At 52.8% G+C, this 15543-nt stretch overlaps 34 non-coding genes across 34 annotated transcripts; 10 read left to right on the top strand and 24 right to left on the bottom strand.

Annotated features, from left to right (window-relative positions):
- Positions 1-188: 188 nt before the first annotated feature.
- On the bottom strand, positions 189-280 carry Trnai-uau (transfer RNA isoleucine (anticodon UAU)). Its single transcript is given in 2 exon segments — positions 189-224; positions 243-280. It is a non-coding gene; the product is annotated as a tRNA-Ile (tRNA).
- A 377-nt stretch (positions 281-657) lies between these two features.
- Positions 658-730, top strand: Trnar-acg (transfer RNA arginine (anticodon ACG)). Its single transcript has one exon. It is a non-coding gene; the product is annotated as a tRNA-Arg (tRNA).
- Positions 731-1328: 598 nt separating this feature from the next.
- Positions 1329-1400, bottom strand: Trnad-guc (transfer RNA aspartic acid (anticodon GUC)). The gene has a single exon. It is a non-coding gene; the product is annotated as a tRNA-Asp (tRNA).
- Positions 1401-1685: 285 nt separating this feature from the next.
- Positions 1686-1777, bottom strand: Trnai-uau (transfer RNA isoleucine (anticodon UAU)). The gene is given in 2 exon segments: positions 1686-1721; positions 1740-1777. It is a non-coding gene; the product is annotated as a tRNA-Ile (tRNA).
- A 377-nt stretch (positions 1778-2154) lies between these two features.
- On the top strand, positions 2155-2227 carry Trnar-acg (transfer RNA arginine (anticodon ACG)). The gene has a single exon. It is a non-coding gene; the product is annotated as a tRNA-Arg (tRNA).
- A 598-nt stretch (positions 2228-2825) lies between these two features.
- Trnad-guc (transfer RNA aspartic acid (anticodon GUC)) lies at positions 2826-2897 on the bottom strand. Its single transcript has one exon. It is a non-coding gene; the product is annotated as a tRNA-Asp (tRNA).
- A 107-nt stretch (positions 2898-3004) lies between these two features.
- Positions 3005-3076, bottom strand: Trnad-guc (transfer RNA aspartic acid (anticodon GUC)). Its single transcript has one exon. It is a non-coding gene; the product is annotated as a tRNA-Asp (tRNA).
- A 284-nt stretch (positions 3077-3360) lies between these two features.
- On the bottom strand, positions 3361-3452 carry Trnai-uau (transfer RNA isoleucine (anticodon UAU)). The gene is given in 2 exon segments: positions 3361-3396; positions 3415-3452. It is a non-coding gene; the product is annotated as a tRNA-Ile (tRNA).
- Positions 3453-3829: 377 nt separating this feature from the next.
- Trnar-acg (transfer RNA arginine (anticodon ACG)) lies at positions 3830-3902 on the top strand. Its single transcript has one exon. It is a non-coding gene; the product is annotated as a tRNA-Arg (tRNA).
- Positions 3903-4500: 598 nt separating this feature from the next.
- Trnad-guc (transfer RNA aspartic acid (anticodon GUC)) lies at positions 4501-4572 on the bottom strand. Its single transcript has one exon. It is a non-coding gene; the product is annotated as a tRNA-Asp (tRNA).
- Positions 4573-4857: 285 nt separating this feature from the next.
- Trnai-uau (transfer RNA isoleucine (anticodon UAU)) lies at positions 4858-4949 on the bottom strand. The gene is given in 2 exon segments: positions 4858-4893; positions 4912-4949. It is a non-coding gene; the product is annotated as a tRNA-Ile (tRNA).
- A 377-nt stretch (positions 4950-5326) lies between these two features.
- Trnar-acg (transfer RNA arginine (anticodon ACG)) lies at positions 5327-5399 on the top strand. The gene has a single exon. It is a non-coding gene; the product is annotated as a tRNA-Arg (tRNA).
- Positions 5400-5997: 598 nt separating this feature from the next.
- Trnad-guc (transfer RNA aspartic acid (anticodon GUC)) lies at positions 5998-6069 on the bottom strand. The gene has a single exon. It is a non-coding gene; the product is annotated as a tRNA-Asp (tRNA).
- A 107-nt stretch (positions 6070-6176) lies between these two features.
- Trnad-guc (transfer RNA aspartic acid (anticodon GUC)) lies at positions 6177-6248 on the bottom strand. Its single transcript has one exon. It is a non-coding gene; the product is annotated as a tRNA-Asp (tRNA).
- Positions 6249-6532: 284 nt separating this feature from the next.
- Positions 6533-6624, bottom strand: Trnai-uau (transfer RNA isoleucine (anticodon UAU)). The gene is given in 2 exon segments: positions 6533-6568; positions 6587-6624. It is a non-coding gene; the product is annotated as a tRNA-Ile (tRNA).
- Positions 6625-7001: 377 nt separating this feature from the next.
- On the top strand, positions 7002-7074 carry Trnar-acg (transfer RNA arginine (anticodon ACG)). The gene has a single exon. It is a non-coding gene; the product is annotated as a tRNA-Arg (tRNA).
- Positions 7075-7672: 598 nt separating this feature from the next.
- Positions 7673-7744, bottom strand: Trnad-guc (transfer RNA aspartic acid (anticodon GUC)). The gene has a single exon. It is a non-coding gene; the product is annotated as a tRNA-Asp (tRNA).
- A 285-nt stretch (positions 7745-8029) lies between these two features.
- Positions 8030-8121, bottom strand: Trnai-uau (transfer RNA isoleucine (anticodon UAU)). Its single transcript is given in 2 exon segments — positions 8030-8065; positions 8084-8121. It is a non-coding gene; the product is annotated as a tRNA-Ile (tRNA).
- Positions 8122-8498: 377 nt separating this feature from the next.
- Trnar-acg (transfer RNA arginine (anticodon ACG)) lies at positions 8499-8571 on the top strand. The gene has a single exon. It is a non-coding gene; the product is annotated as a tRNA-Arg (tRNA).
- Positions 8572-9169: 598 nt separating this feature from the next.
- Trnad-guc (transfer RNA aspartic acid (anticodon GUC)) lies at positions 9170-9241 on the bottom strand. The gene has a single exon. It is a non-coding gene; the product is annotated as a tRNA-Asp (tRNA).
- Positions 9242-9348: 107 nt separating this feature from the next.
- Positions 9349-9420, bottom strand: Trnad-guc (transfer RNA aspartic acid (anticodon GUC)). Its single transcript has one exon. It is a non-coding gene; the product is annotated as a tRNA-Asp (tRNA).
- Positions 9421-9704: 284 nt separating this feature from the next.
- On the bottom strand, positions 9705-9796 carry Trnai-uau (transfer RNA isoleucine (anticodon UAU)). Its single transcript is given in 2 exon segments — positions 9705-9740; positions 9759-9796. It is a non-coding gene; the product is annotated as a tRNA-Ile (tRNA).
- A 377-nt stretch (positions 9797-10173) lies between these two features.
- Positions 10174-10246, top strand: Trnar-acg (transfer RNA arginine (anticodon ACG)). The gene has a single exon. It is a non-coding gene; the product is annotated as a tRNA-Arg (tRNA).
- A 598-nt stretch (positions 10247-10844) lies between these two features.
- Trnad-guc (transfer RNA aspartic acid (anticodon GUC)) lies at positions 10845-10916 on the bottom strand. The gene has a single exon. It is a non-coding gene; the product is annotated as a tRNA-Asp (tRNA).
- Positions 10917-11201: 285 nt separating this feature from the next.
- Trnai-uau (transfer RNA isoleucine (anticodon UAU)) lies at positions 11202-11293 on the bottom strand. Its single transcript is given in 2 exon segments — positions 11202-11237; positions 11256-11293. It is a non-coding gene; the product is annotated as a tRNA-Ile (tRNA).
- A 377-nt stretch (positions 11294-11670) lies between these two features.
- Trnar-acg (transfer RNA arginine (anticodon ACG)) lies at positions 11671-11743 on the top strand. The gene has a single exon. It is a non-coding gene; the product is annotated as a tRNA-Arg (tRNA).
- Positions 11744-12341: 598 nt separating this feature from the next.
- Positions 12342-12413, bottom strand: Trnad-guc (transfer RNA aspartic acid (anticodon GUC)). The gene has a single exon. It is a non-coding gene; the product is annotated as a tRNA-Asp (tRNA).
- A 107-nt stretch (positions 12414-12520) lies between these two features.
- Trnad-guc (transfer RNA aspartic acid (anticodon GUC)) lies at positions 12521-12592 on the bottom strand. The gene has a single exon. It is a non-coding gene; the product is annotated as a tRNA-Asp (tRNA).
- Positions 12593-12876: 284 nt separating this feature from the next.
- Trnai-uau (transfer RNA isoleucine (anticodon UAU)) lies at positions 12877-12968 on the bottom strand. Its single transcript is given in 2 exon segments — positions 12877-12912; positions 12931-12968. It is a non-coding gene; the product is annotated as a tRNA-Ile (tRNA).
- Positions 12969-13345: 377 nt separating this feature from the next.
- Positions 13346-13418, top strand: Trnar-acg (transfer RNA arginine (anticodon ACG)). The gene has a single exon. It is a non-coding gene; the product is annotated as a tRNA-Arg (tRNA).
- Positions 13419-14016: 598 nt separating this feature from the next.
- On the bottom strand, positions 14017-14088 carry Trnad-guc (transfer RNA aspartic acid (anticodon GUC)). The gene has a single exon. It is a non-coding gene; the product is annotated as a tRNA-Asp (tRNA).
- Positions 14089-14195: 107 nt separating this feature from the next.
- Positions 14196-14267, bottom strand: Trnad-guc (transfer RNA aspartic acid (anticodon GUC)). Its single transcript has one exon. It is a non-coding gene; the product is annotated as a tRNA-Asp (tRNA).
- Positions 14268-14551: 284 nt separating this feature from the next.
- Trnai-uau (transfer RNA isoleucine (anticodon UAU)) lies at positions 14552-14643 on the bottom strand. The gene is given in 2 exon segments: positions 14552-14587; positions 14606-14643. It is a non-coding gene; the product is annotated as a tRNA-Ile (tRNA).
- A 377-nt stretch (positions 14644-15020) lies between these two features.
- Positions 15021-15093, top strand: Trnar-acg (transfer RNA arginine (anticodon ACG)). Its single transcript has one exon. It is a non-coding gene; the product is annotated as a tRNA-Arg (tRNA).
- Positions 15094-15543: the final 450 nt, after the last annotated feature.

Below are 15543 nucleotides of genomic sequence, written 5' to 3'. Positions count from 1 at the left end.
TCGGATGTCTCTCCCCGGCGGGGAATCGAACCCCGGTCTCCCGGGTGACAGGAGGGGATACTAACCACTATACTACCGAGGAAGACGCAGCTACCGTATCGAATGCACGATTATATTCCTCAAATAGCTGATACATCTCAAACGTAGCCTCCTGTTGCTGTCAGAGACTGTGCCACGAAATAAAAATATGCCCCAGGAGAGGCTCGAACTCACAACCCCGGCATTGCGCACGGCTACTGCCTTATAAGTACCGTGCGCTAACCAATTGCGCCACTGGGGCTACAACACAGGGCCCTCAGTCAGTGGTATTCACTTTGCTGGAAACTAGTGGTGGCCACAGAAACATATGTTCGCCACCTGGTGCCATACTGCGACTTTTGCACCTGACTACGAATGATTCGTGCTATTCTTGCTTCATATGCTACGCTTACATGCACATCAACCGGCTCTCGTCGTCGAGAAAACATGCGAAAAAGCGCGCCTTGCCTTCTGCTACCTGTCGAACAGCGAGAGCAGATGCGTGGCAAGCTCTAAGTTCTGCAGGCGCACTGCGGCCACGCAGCTGGACGAGAGGTACCTTCCTTGGGAGCTTGCTGAGCCGTGGAGAACACATTTCTTAGCGAATTGCACTTGTCTCGTAGACAAAATGCTGCCGGTGGCCCTGTGGCGCAACGGATAACGCGTCTGACTACGGATCAGAAGATTCCAGGTTCGAATCTTGGCAGGGTCGGCATTTTGTTAGTTTCCGACGAGTAGCTGGGCAGTGGATTTCGTATGTCGCCGCATCGTGGAGTGCTTTGTTACTCCTGTGCTTCTCGCAGCTGCATGTCGGGGCGATCGTGGTAAATATCGCTGCCTGCAAGCGTCAGCGTAGCGTCAGTCGAGCAAAGTCGAGACAAGTCAAGCTGAGAGCTGTAGGAGATGTTACGCAATCACATGTAGGCGTGTGAAAGCGACGCAGACAACACTGCCCAGGTGTGAGACGTGATGTGACGAAGAGCCAGTACTCTCCCACACAGCAGAGTGGCGCAGTGGAAGCGTGCTGGGCCCATAACCCAGAGGTCCGTGGATTGAAACCACGCTCTGCTAAAAATATTACTTTTGCAGACTGTGTCCAGCTCGATTACTACGCCCAGAGCGTCGGCTGGGGTGCTTTGATTCAGCCTCAGTAGCAAACCCTGATGTGTGAAGAATGCAAGAACCACTTCCTAAGATGTAGCATTTTTTTTTAGATTTTGCACCAACTACACTCCTTGATCGCAAACTTTATGCTCTTCCGATCCCCATACGCGCAACTCTCGAACAGGTTTGTGAGATAAAAATCGCATCTCCCCGGCGGGGAATCGAACCCCGGTCTCCCGCGTGACAGGCGGGGATACTAACCACTATACTACCGAGGATGCACTGTAGACAGCTGCCTGTGTGGGAGACACATGTTGCTAGTACCTGCAAACGTCCTACACTAAGTTCGGCGAGTGATAGTGCAGCAATTAAAAATCGGATGTCTCTCCCCGGCGGGGAATCGAACCCCGGTCTCCCGGGTGACAGGAGGGGATACTAACCACTATACTACCGAGGAAGACGCAGCTACCGTATCGAATGCACGATTATATTCCTCAAATAGCTGATACATCTCAAACGTAGCCTCCTGTTGCTGTCAGAGACTGTGCCACGAAATAAAAATATGCCCCAGGAGAGGCTCGAACTCACAACCCCGGCATTGCGCACGGCTACTGCCTTATAAGTACCGTGCGCTAACCAATTGCGCCACTGGGGCTACAACACAGGGCCCTCAGTCAGTGGTATTCACTTTGCTGGAAACTAGTGGTGGCCACAGAAACATATGTTCGCCACCTGGTGCCATACTGCGACTTTTGCACCTGACTACGAATGGTTCGTGCTATTCTTGCTTCATATGCTACGCTTACATGCACATCAACCGGCTCTCGTCGTCGAGAAAACATGCGAAAAAGCGCGCCTTGCCTTCTGCTACCTGTCGAACAGCGAGAGCAGATGCGTGGCAAGCTCTAAGTTCTGCAGGCGCACTGCGGCCACGCAGCTGGACGAGAGGTACCTTCCTTGGGAGCTTGCTGAGCCGTGGAGAACACATTTCTTAGCGAATTGCACTTGTCTCGTAGACAAAATGCTGCCGGTGGCCCTGTGGCGCAACGGATAACGCGTCTGACTACGGATCAGAAGATTCCAGGTTCGAATCTTGGCAGGGTCGGCATTTTGTTAGTTTCCGACGAGTAGCTGGGCAGTGGATTTCGTATGTCGCCGCATCGTGGAGTGCTTTGTTACTCCTGTGCTTCTCGCAGCTGCATGTCGGGGCGATCGTGGTAAATATCGCTGCCTGCAAGCGTCAGCGTAGCGTCAGTCGAGCAAAGTCGAGACAAGTCAAGCTGAGAGCTGTAGGAGATGTTACGCAATCACATGTAGGCGTGTGAAAGCGACGCAGACAACACTGCCCAGGTGTGAGACGTGCTGTGACGAAGAGCCAGTACTCTCCCACACAGCAGAGTGGCGCAGTGGAAGCGTGCTGGGCCCATAACCCAGCGGTCCGTGGATCGAAACCACGCTCTGCTAAAAATATTTCTTTTGCAGACTGTGTCCAGCTCGATTACTACGCCCAGAGCGTCGGCTGGGGTGCTTTGATTCAGCCTCAGTAGCAAACCCTGATGTGTGAAGAATGCAAGAACCACTTCCTAAGATGTAGCATTTTTTTTTAGATTTTGCACCAACTACACTCCTTGATCGCAAACTTTATGCTCTTCCGATCCCCATACGCGCAACTCTCGAACAGGTTTGTGAGATAAAAATCGCATCTCCCCGGCGGGGAATCGAACCCCGGTCTCCCGCGTGACAGGCGGGGATACTAACCACTATACTACCGAGGATGCACTGTAGACAGCTGCCTGTGTGGGAGACACATGTTGCTAGTACCTGCAAACGTCCTACACTAAGTTCGGCGAGTGATAGTGCAGCAATTAAAAATCGGATGTCTCTCCCCGGCGGGGAATCGAACCCCGGTCTCCCGGGTGACAGGCGGGGATACTAACCACTATACTACCGAGGATGCGCTGTAGGCAGCTGCCTGTGTGGGAGACACATGTTGCTAGTACCTGCAAACGTCCTACACTAAGACGGCGAGTGATAGTGCAGCAATTAAAAATCGGATGTCTCTCCCCGGCGGGGAATCGAACCCCGGTCTCCCGGGTGACAGGAGGGGATACTAACCACTATACTACCGAGGAAGACGCAGCTACCGTATCGAATGCACGATTATATTCCTCAAATAGCTGATACATCTCAAACGTAGCCTCCTGTTGCTGTCAGAGACTGTGCCACGAAATAAAAATATGCCCCAGGAGAGGCTCGAACTCACAACCCCGGCATTGCGCACGGCTACTGCCTTATAAGTACCGTGCGCTAACCAATTGCGCCACTGGGGCTACAACACAGGGCCCTCAGTCAGTGGTATTCACTTTGCTGGAAACTAGTGGTGGCCACAGAAACATATGTTCGCCACCTGGTGCCATACTGCGACTTTTGCACCTGACTACGAATGGTTCGTGCTATTCTTGCTTCATATGCTACGCTTACATGCACATCAACCGGCTCTCGTCGTCGAGAAAACATGCGAAAAAGCGCGCCTTGCCTTCTGCTACCTGTCGAACAGCGAGAGCAGATGCGTGGCAAGCTCTAAGTTCTGCAGGCGCACTGCGGCCACGCAGCTGGACGAGAGGTACCTTCCTTGGGAGCTTGCTGAGCCGTGGAGAACACATTTCTTAGCGAATTGTACTTGTCTCGTAGACAAAATGCTGCCGGTGGCCCTGTGGCGCAACGGATAACGCGTCTGACTACGGATCAGAAGATTCCAGGTTCGAATCTTGGCAGGGTCGGCATTTTGTTAGTTTCCGACGAGTAGCTGGGCAGTGGATTTCGTATGTCGCCGCATCGTGGAGTGCTTTGTTACTCCTGTGCTTCTCGCAGCTGCATGTCGGGGCGATCGTGGTAAATATCGCTGCCTGCAAGCGTCAGCGTAGCGTCAGTCGAGCAAAGTCGAGACAAGTCAAGCTGAGAGCTGTAGGAGATGTTACGCAATCACATGTAGGCGTGTGAAAGCGACGCAGACAACACTGCCCAGGTGTGAGACGTGATGTGACGAAGAGCCAGTACTCTCCCACACAGCAGAGTGGCGCAGTGGAAGCGTGCTGGGCCCATAACCCAGAGGTCCGTGGATTGAAACCACGCTCTGCTAAAAATATTACTTTTGCAGACTGTGTCCAGCTCGATTACTACGCCCAGAGCGTCGGCTGGGGTGCTTTGATTCAGCCTCAGTAGCAAACCCTGATGTGTGAAGAATGCAAGAACCACTTCCTAAGATGTAGCATTTTTTTTTAGATTTTGCACCAACTACACTCCTTGATCGCAAACTTTATGCTCTTCCGATCCCCATACGCGCAACTCTCGAACAGGTTTGTGAGATAAAAATCGCATCTCCCCGGCGGGGAATCGAACCCCGGTCTCCCGCGTGACAGGCGGGGATACTAACCACTATACTACCGAGGATGCACTGTAGACAGCTGCCTGTGTGGGAGACACATGTTGCTAGTACCTGCAAACGTCCTACACTAAGTTCGGCGAGTGATAGTGCAGCAATTAAAAATCGGATGTCTCTCCCCGGCGGGGAATCGAACCCCGGTCTCCCGGGTGACAGGAGGGGATACTAACCACTATACTACCGAGGAAGACGCAGCTACCGTATCGAATGCACGATTATATTCCTCAAATAGCTGATACATCTCAAACGTAGCCTCCTGTTGCTGTCAGAGACTGTGCCACGAAATAAAAATATGCCCCAGGAGAGGCTCGAACTCACAACCCCGGCATTGCGCACGGCTACTGCCTTATAAGTACCGTGCGCTAACCAATTGCGCCACTGGGGCTACAACACAGGGCCCTCAGTCAGTGGTATTCACTTTGCTGGAAACTAGTGGTGGCCACAGAAACATATGTTCGCCACCTGGTGCCATACTGCGACTTTTGCACCTGACTACGAATGGTTCGTGCTATTCTTGCTTCATATGCTACGCTTACATGCACATCAACCGGCTCTCGTCGTCGAGAAAACATGCGAAAAAGCGCGCCTTGCCTTCTGCTACCTGTCGAACAGCGAGAGCAGATGCGTGGCAAGCTCTAAGTTCTGCAGGCGCACTGCGGCCACGCAGCTGGACGAGAGGTACCTTCCTTGGGAGCTTGCTGAGCCGTGGAGAACACATTTCTTAGCGAATTGCACTTGTCTCGTAGACAAAATGCTGCCGGTGGCCCTGTGGCGCAACGGATAACGCGTCTGACTACGGATCAGAAGATTCCAGGTTCGAATCTTGGCAGGGTCGGCATTTTGTTAGTTTCCGACGAGTAGCTGGGCAGTGGATTTCGTATGTCGCCGCATCGTGGAGTGCTTTGTTACTCCTGTGCTTCTCGCAGCTGCATGTCGGGGCGATCGTGGTAAATATCGCTGCCTGCAAGCGTCAGCGTAGCGTCAGTCGAGCAAAGTCGAGACAAGTCAAGCTGAGAGCTGTAGGAGATGTTACGCAATCACATGTAGGCGTGTGAAAGCGACGCAGACAACACTGCCCAGGTGTGAGACGTGCTGTGACGAAGAGCCAGTACTCTCCCACACAGCAGAGTGGCGCAGTGGAAGCGTGCTGGGCCCATAACCCAGCGGTCCGTGGATCGAAACCACGCTCTGCTAAAAATATTTCTTTTGCAGACTGTGTCCAGCTCGATTACTACGCCCAGAGCGTCGGCTGGGGTGCTTTGATTCAGCCTCAGTAGCAAACCCTGATGTGTGAAGAATGCAAGAACCACTTCCTAAGATGTAGCATTTTTTTTTAGATTTTGCACCAACTACACTCCTTGATCGCAAACTTTATGCTCTTCCGATCCCCATACGCGCAACTCTCGAACAGGTTTGTGAGATAAAAATCGCATCTCCCCGGCGGGGAATCGAACCCCGGTCTCCCGCGTGACAGGCGGGGATACTAACCACTATACTACCGAGGATGCACTGTAGACAGCTGCCTGTGTGGGAGACACATGTTGCTAGTACCTGCAAACGTCCTACACTAAGTTCGGCGAGTGATAGTGCAGCAATTAAAAATCGGATGTCTCTCCCCGGCGGGGAATCGAACCCCGGTCTCCCGGGTGACAGGCGGGGATACTAACCACTATACTACCGAGGATGCGCTGTAGGCAGCTGCCTGTGTGGGAGACACATGTTGCTAGTACCTGCAAACGTCCTACACTAAGACGGCGAGTGATAGTGCAGCAATTAAAAATCGGATGTCTCTCCCCGGCGGGGAATCGAACCCCGGTCTCCCGGGTGACAGGAGGGGATACTAACCACTATACTACCGAGGAAGACGCAGCTACCGTATCGAATGCACGATTATATTCCTCAAATAGCTGATACATCTCAAACGTAGCCTCCTGTTGCTGTCAGAGACTGTGCCACGAAATAAAAATATGCCCCAGGAGAGGCTCGAACTCACAACCCCGGCATTGCGCACGGCTACTGCCTTATAAGTACCGTGCGCTAACCAATTGCGCCACTGGGGCTACAACACAGGGCCCTCAGTCAGTGGTATTCACTTTGCTGGAAACTAGTGGTGGCCACAGAAACATATGTTCGCCACCTGGTGCCATACTGCGACTTTTGCACCTGACTACGAATGATTCGTGCTATTCTTGCTTCATATGCTACGCTTACATGCACATCAACCGGCTCTCGTCGTCGAGAAAACATGCGAAAAAGCGCGCCTTGCCTTCTGCTACCTGTCGAACAGCGAGAGCAGATGCGTGGCAAGCTCTAAGTTCTGCAGGCGCACTGCGGCCACGCAGCTGGACGAGAGGTACCTTCCTTGGGAGCTTGCTGAGCCGTGGAGAACACATTTCTTAGCGAATTGCACTTGTCTCGTAGACAAAATGCTGCCGGTGGCCCTGTGGCGCAACGGATAACGCGTCTGACTACGGATCAGAAGATTCCAGGTTCGAATCTTGGCAGGGTCGGCATTTTGTTAGTTTCCGACGAGTAGCTGGGCAGTGGATTTCGTATGTCGCCGCATCGTGGAGTGCTTTGTTACTCCTGTGCTTCTCGCAGCTGCATGTCGGGGCGATCGTGGTAAATATCGCTGCCTGCAAGCGTCAGCGTAGCGTCAGTCGAGCAAAGTCGAGACAAGTCAAGCTGAGAGCTGTAGGAGATGTTACGCAATCACATGTAGGCGTGTGAAAGCGACGCAGACAACACTGCCCAGGTGTGAGACGTGATGTGACGAAGAGCCAGTACTCTCCCACACAGCAGAGTGGCGCAGTGGAAGCGTGCTGGGCCCATAACCCAGAGGTCCGTGGATTGAAACCACGCTCTGCTAAAAATATTACTTTTGCAGACTGTGTCCAGCTCGATTACTACGCCCAGAGCGTCGGCTGGGGTGCTTTGATTCAGCCTCAGTAGCAAACCCTGATGTGTGAAGAATGCAAGAACCACTTCCTAAGATGTAGCATTTTTTTTTAGATTTTGCACCAACTACACTCCTTGATCGCAAACTTTATGCTCTTCCGATCCCCATACGCGCAACTCTCGAACAGGTTTGTGAGATAAAAATCGCATCTCCCCGGCGGGGAATCGAACCCCGGTCTCCCGCGTGACAGGCGGGGATACTAACCACTATACTACCGAGGATGCACTGTAGACAGCTGCCTGTGTGGGAGACACATGTTGCTAGTACCTGCAAACGTCCTACACTAAGTTCGGCGAGTGATAGTGCAGCAATTAAAAATCGGATGTCTCTCCCCGGCGGGGAATCGAACCCCGGTCTCCCGGGTGACAGGAGGGGATACTAACCACTATACTACCGAGGAAGACGCAGCTACCGTATCGAATGCACGATTATATTCCTCAAATAGCTGATACATCTCAAACGTAGCCTCCTGTTGCTGTCAGAGACTGTGCCACGAAATAAAAATATGCCCCAGGAGAGGCTCGAACTCACAACCCCGGCATTGCGCACGGCTACTGCCTTATAAGTACCGTGCGCTAACCAATTGCGCCACTGGGGCTACAACACAGGGCCCTCAGTCAGTGGTATTCACTTTGCTGGAAACTAGTGGTGGCCACAGAAACATATGTTCGCCACCTGGTGCCATACTGCGACTTTTGCACCTGACTACGAATGGTTCGTGCTATTCTTGCTTCATATGCTACGCTTACATGCACATCAACCGGCTCTCGTCGTCGAGAAAACATGCGAAAAAGCGCGCCTTGCCTTCTGCTACCTGTCGAACAGCGAGAGCAGATGCGTGGCAAGCTCTAAGTTCTGCAGGCGCACTGCGGCCACGCAGCTGGACGAGAGGTACCTTCCTTGGGAGCTTGCTGAGCCGTGGAGAACACATTTCTTAGCGAATTGCACTTGTCTCGTAGACAAAATGCTGCCGGTGGCCCTGTGGCGCAACGGATAACGCGTCTGACTACGGATCAGAAGATTCCAGGTTCGAATCTTGGCAGGGTCGGCATTTTGTTAGTTTCCGACGAGTAGCTGGGCAGTGGATTTCGTATGTCGCCGCATCGTGGAGTGCTTTGTTACTCCTGTGCTTCTCGCAGCTGCATGTCGGGGCGATCGTGGTAAATATCGCTGCCTGCAAGCGTCAGCGTAGCGTCAGTCGAGCAAAGTCGAGACAAGTCAAGCTGAGAGCTGTAGGAGATGTTACGCAATCACATGTAGGCGTGTGAAAGCGACGCAGACAACACTGCCCAGGTGTGAGACGTGCTGTGACGAAGAGCCAGTACTCTCCCACACAGCAGAGTGGCGCAGTGGAAGCGTGCTGGGCCCATAACCCAGCGGTCCGTGGATCGAAACCACGCTCTGCTAAAAATATTTCTTTTGCAGACTGTGTCCAGCTCGATTACTACGCCCAGAGCGTCGGCTGGGGTGCTTTGATTCAGCCTCAGTAGCAAACCCTGATGTGTGAAGAATGCAAGAACCACTTCCTAAGATGTAGCATTTTTTTTTAGATTTTGCACCAACTACACTCCTTGATCGCAAACTTTATGCTCTTCCGATCCCCATACGCGCAACTCTCGAACAGGTTTGTGAGATAAAAATCGCATCTCCCCGGCGGGGAATCGAACCCCGGTCTCCCGCGTGACAGGCGGGGATACTAACCACTATACTACCGAGGATGCACTGTAGACAGCTGCCTGTGTGGGAGACACATGTTGCTAGTACCTGCAAACGTCCTACACTAAGTTCGGCGAGTGATAGTGCAGCAATTAAAAATCGGATGTCTCTCCCCGGCGGGGAATCGAACCCCGGTCTCCCGGGTGACAGGCGGGGATACTAACCACTATACTACCGAGGATGCGCTGTAGGCAGCTGCCTGTGTGGGAGACACATGTTGCTAGTACCTGCAAACGTCCTACACTAAGACGGCGAGTGATAGTGCAGCAATTAAAAATCGGATGTCTCTCCCCGGCGGGGAATCGAACCCCGGTCTCCCGGGTGACAGGAGGGGATACTAACCACTATACTACCGAGGAAGACGCAGCTACCGTATCGAATGCACGATTATATTCCTCAAATAGCTGATACATCTCAAACGTAGCCTCCTGTTGCTGTCAGAGACTGTGCCACGAAATAAAAATATGCCCCAGGAGAGGCTCGAACTCACAACCCCGGCATTGCGCACGGCTACTGCCTTATAAGTACCGTGCGCTAACCAATTGCGCCACTGGGGCTACAACACAGGGCCCTCAGTCAGTGGTATTCACTTTGCTGGAAACTAGTGGTGGCCACAGAAACATATGTTCGCCACCTGGTGCCATACTGCGACTTTTGCACCTGACTACGAATGGTTCGTGCTATTCTTGCTTCATATGCTACGCTTACATGCACATCAACCGGCTCTCGTCGTCGAGAAAACATGCGAAAAAGCGCGCCTTGCCTTCTGCTACCTGTCGAACAGCGAGAGCAGATGCGTGGCAAGCTCTAAGTTCTGCAGGCGCACTGCGGCCACGCAGCTGGACGAGAGGTACCTTCCTTGGGAGCTTGCTGAGCCGTGGAGAACACATTTCTTAGCGAATTGCACTTGTCTCGTAGACAAAATGCTGCCGGTGGCCCTGTGGCGCAACGGATAACGCGTCTGACTACGGATCAGAAGATTCCAGGTTCGAATCTTGGCAGGGTCGGCATTTTGTTAGTTTCCGACGAGTAGCTGGGCAGTGGATTTCGTATGTCGCCGCATCGTGGAGTGCTTTGTTACTCCTGTGCTTCTCGCAGCTGCATGTCGGGGCGATCGTGGTAAATATCGCTGCCTGCAAGCGTCAGCGTAGCGTCAGTCGAGCAAAGTCGAGACAAGTCAAGCTGAGAGCTGTAGGAGATGTTACGCAATCACATGTAGGCGTGTGAAAGCGACGCAGACAACACTGCCCAGGTGTGAGACGTGATGTGACGAAGAGCCAGTACTCTCCCACACAGCAGAGTGGCGCAGTGGAAGCGTGCTGGGCCCATAACCCAGCGGTCCGTGGATCGAAACCACGCTCTGCTAAAAATATTTCTTTTGCAGACTGTGTCCAGCTCGATTACTACGCCCAGAGCGTCGGCTGGGGTGCTTTGATTCAGCCTCAGTAGCAAACCCTGATGTGTGAAGAATGCAAGAACCACTTCCTAAGATGTAGCATTTTTTTTTAGATTTTGCACCAACTACACTCCTTGATCGCAAACTTTATGCTCTTCCGATCCCCATACGCGCAACTCTCGAACAGGTTTGTGAGATAAAAATCGCATCTCCCCGGCGGGGAATCGAACCCCGGTCTCCCGCGTGACAGGCGGGGATACTAACCACTATACTACCGAGGATGCACTGTAGACAGCTGCCTGTGTGGGAGACACATGTTGCTAGTACCTGCAAACGTCCTACACTAAGTTCGGCGAGTGATAGTGCAGCAATTAAAAATCGGATGTCTCTCCCCGGCGGGGAATCGAACCCCGGTCTCCCGGGTGACAGGAGGGGATACTAACCACTATACTACCGAGGAAGACGCAGCTACCGTATCGAATGCACGATTATATTCCTCAAATAGCTGATACATCTCAAACGTAGCCTCCTGTTGCTGTCAGAGACTGTGCCACGAAATAAAAATATGCCCCAGGAGAGGCTCGAACTCACAACCCCGGCATTGCGCACGGCTACTGCCTTATAAGTACCGTGCGCTAACCAATTGCGCCACTGGGGCTACAACACAGGGCCCTCAGTCAGTGGTATTCACTTTGCTGGAAACTAGTGGTGGCCACAGAAACATATGTTCGCCACCTGGTGCCATACTGCGACTTTTGCACCTGACTACGAATGGTTCGTGCTATTCTTGCTTCATATGCTACGCTTACATGCACATCAACCGGCTCTCGTCGTCGAGAAAACATGCGAAAAAGCGCGCCTTGCCTTCTGCTACCTGTCGAACAGCGAGAGCAGATGCGTGGCAAGCTCTAAGTTCTGCAGGCGCACTGCGGCCACGCAGCTGGACGAGAGGTACCTTCCTTGGGAGCTTGCTGAGCCGTGGAGAACACATTTCTTAGCGAATTGCACTTGTCTCGTAGACAAAATGCTGCCGGTGGCCCTGTGGCGCAACGGATAACGCGTCTGACTACGGATCAGAAGATTCCAGGTTCGAATCTTGGCAGGGTCGGCATTTTGTTAGTTTCCGACGAGTAGCTGGGCAGTGGATTTCGTATGTCGCCGCATCGTGGAGTGCTTTGTTACTCCTGTGCTTCTCGCAGCTGCATGTCGGGGCGATCGTGGTAAATATCGCTGCCTGCAAGCGTCAGCGTAGCGTCAGTCGAGCAAAGTCGAGACAAGTCAAGCTGAGAGCTGTAGGAGATGTTACGCAATCACATGTAGGCGTGTGAAAGCGACGCAGACAACACTGCCCAGGTGTGAGACGTGCTGTGACGAAGAGCCAGTACTCTCCCACACAGCAGAGTGGCGCAGTGGAAGCGTGCTGGGCCCATAACCCAGCGGTCCGTGGATCGAAACCACGCTCTGCTAAAAATATTTCTTTTGCAGACTGTGTCCAGCTCGATTACTACGCCCAGAGCGTCGGCTGGGGTGCTTTGATTCAGCCTCAGTAGCAAACCCTGATGTGTGAAGAATGCAAGAACCACTTCCTAAGATGTAGCATTTTTTTTTAGATTTTGCACCAACTACACTCCTTGATCGCAAACTTTATGCTCTTCCGATCCCCATACGCGCAACTCTCGAACAGGTTTGTGAGATAAAAATCGCATCTCCCCGGCGGGGAATCGAACCCCGGTCTCCCGCGTGACAGGCGGGGATACTAACCACTATACTACCGAGGATGCACTGTAGACAGCTGCCTGTGTGGGAGACACATGTTGCTAGTACCTGCAAACGTCCTACACTAAGTTCGGCGAGTGATAGTGCAGCAATTAAAAATCGGATGTCTCTCCCCGGCGGGGAATCGAACCCCGGTCTCCCGGGTGACAGGCGGGGATACTAACCACTATACTACCGAGGATGCGCTGTAGGCAGCTGCCTGTGTGGGAGACACATGTTGCTAGTACCTGCAAACGTCCTACACTAAGACGGCGAGTGATAGTGCAGCAATTAAAAATCGGATGTCTCTCCCCGGCGGGGAATCGAACCCCGGTCTCCCGGGTGACAGGAGGGGATACTAACCACTATACTACCGAGGAAGACGCAGCTACCGTATCGAATGCACGATTATATTCCTCAAATAGCTGATACATCTCAAACGTAGCCTCCTGTTGCTGTCAGAGACTGTGCCACGAAATAAAAATATGCCCCAGGAGAGGCTCGAACTCACAACCCCGGCATTGCGCACGGCTACTGCCTTATAAGTACCGTGCGCTAACCAATTGCGCCACTGGGGCTACAACACAGGGCCCTCAGTCAGTGGTATTCACTTTGCTGGAAACTAGTGGTGGCCACAGAAACATATGTTCGCCACCTGGTGCCATACTGCGACTTTTGCACCTGACTACGAATGGTTCGTGCTATTCTTGCTTCATATGCTACGCTTACATGCACATCAACCGGCTCTCGTCGTCGAGAAAACATGCGAAAAAGCGCGCCTTGCCTTCTGCTACCTGTCGAACAGCGAGAGCAGATGCGTGGCAAGCTCTAAGTTCTGCAGGCGCACTGCGGCCACGCAGCTGGACGAGAGGTACCTTCCTTGGGAGCTTGCTGAGCCGTGGAGAACACATTTCTTAGCGAATTGCACTTGTCTCGTAGACAAAATGCTGCCGGTGGCCCTGTGGCGCAACGGATAACGCGTCTGACTACGGATCAGAAGATTCCAGGTTCGAATCTTGGCAGGGTCGGCATTTTGTTAGTTTCCGACGAGTAGCTGGGCAGTGGATTTCGTATGTCGCCGCATCGTGGAGTGCTTTGTTACTCCTGTGCTTCTCGCAGCTGCATGTCGGGGCGATCGTGGTAAATATCGCTGCCTGCAAGCGTCAGCGTAGCGTCAGTCGAGCAAAGTCGAGACAAGTCAAGCTGAGAGCTGTAGGAGATGTTACGCAATCACATGTAGGCGTGTGAAAGCGACGCAGACAACACTGCCCAGGTGTGAGACGTGCTGTGACGAAGAGCCAGTACTCTCCCACACAGCAGAGTGGCGCAGTGGAAGCGTGCTGGGCCCATAACCCAGCGGTCCGTGGATCGAAACCACGCTCTGCTAAAAATATTTCTTTTGCAGACTGTGTCCAGCTCGATTACTACGCCCAGAGCGTCGGCTGGGGTGCTTTGATTCAGCCTCAGTAGCAAACCCTGATGTGTGAAGAATGCAAGAACCACTTCCTAAGATGTAGCATTTTTTTTTAGATTTTGCACCAACTACACTCCTTGATCGCAAACTTTATGCTCTTCCGATCCCCATACGCGCAACTCTCGAACAGGTTTGTGAGATAAAAATCGCATCTCCCCGGCGGGGAATCGAACCCCGGTCTCCCGCGTGACAGGCGGGGATACTAACCACTATACTACCGAGGATGCACTGTAGACAGCTGCCTGTGTGGGAGACACATGTTGCTAGTACCTGCAAACGTCCTACACTAAGTTCGGCGAGTGATAGTGCAGCAATTAAAAATCGGATGTCTCTCCCCGGCGGGGAATCGAACCCCGGTCTCCCGGGTGACAGGCGGGGATACTAACCACTATACTACCGAGGATGCGCTGTAGGCAGCTGCCTGTGTGGGAGACACATGTTGCTAGTACCTGCAAACGTCCTACACTAAGACGGCGAGTGATAGTGCAGCAATTAAAAATCGGATGTCTCTCCCCGGCGGGGAATCGAACCCCGGTCTCCCGGGTGACAGGAGGGGATACTAACCACTATACTACCGAGGAAGACGCAGCTACCGTATCGAATGCACGATTATATTCCTCAAATAGCTGATACATCTCAAACGTAGCCTCCTGTTGCTGTCAGAGACTGTGCCACGAAATAAAAATATGCCCCAGGAGAGGCTCGAACTCACAACCCCGGCATTGCGCACGGCTACTGCCTTATAAGTACCGTGCGCTAACCAATTGCGCCACTGGGGCTACAACACAGGGCCCTCAGTCAGTGGTATTCACTTTGCTGGAAACTAGTGGTGGCCACAGAAACATATGTTCGCCACCTGGTGCCATACTGCGACTTTTGCACCTGACTACGAATGGTTCGTGCTATTCTTGCTTCATATGCTACGCTTACATGCACATCAACCGGCTCTCGTCGTCGAGAAAACATGCGAAAAAGCGCGCCTTGCCTTCTGCTACCTGTCGAACAGCGAGAGCAGATGCGTGGCAAGCTCTAAGTTCTGCAGGCGCACTGCGGCCACGCAGCTGGACGAGAGGTACCTTCCTTGGTAGCTTGCTGAGCCGTGGAGAACACATTTCTTAGCGAATTGCACTTGTCTCGTAGACAAAATGCTGCCGGTGGCCCTGTGGCGCAACGGATAACGCGTCTGACTACGGATCAGAAGATTCCAGGTTCGAATCTTGGCAGGGTCGGCATTTTGTTAGTTTCCGACGAGTAGCTGGGCAGTGGATTTCGTATGTCGCCGCATCGTGGAGTGCTTTGTTACTCCTGTGCTTCTCGCAGCTGCATGTCGGGGCGATCGTGGTAAATATCGCTGCCTGCAAGCGTCAGCGTAGCGTCAGTCGAGCAAAGTCGAGACAAGTCAAGCTGAGAGCTGTAGGAGATGTTACGCAATCACATGTAGGCGTGTGAAAGCGACGCAGACAACACTGCCCAGGTGTGAGACGTGATGTGACGAAGAGCCAGTACTCTCCCACACAGCAGAGTGGCGCAGTGGAAGCGTGCTGGGCCCATAACCCAGCGGTCCGTGGATCGAAACCACGCTCTGCTAAAAATATTTCTTTTGCAGACTGTGTCCAGCTCGATTACTACGCCCAGAGCGTCGGCTGGGGTGCTTTGATTCAGCCTCAGTAGCAAACCCT

Source organism: Schistocerca cancellata, unplaced genomic scaffold (genome assembly GCF_023864275.1).
Source record: "Schistocerca cancellata isolate TAMUIC-IGC-003103 unplaced genomic scaffold, iqSchCanc2.1 HiC_scaffold_1164, whole genome shotgun sequence".
Lineage (NCBI taxonomy): Eukaryota > Metazoa > Arthropoda > Insecta > Orthoptera > Acrididae > Schistocerca > Schistocerca cancellata.
Note: the sequence above shows the minus strand (reverse complement) of the source record. Positions and strands in the feature narration are given on the sequence as shown.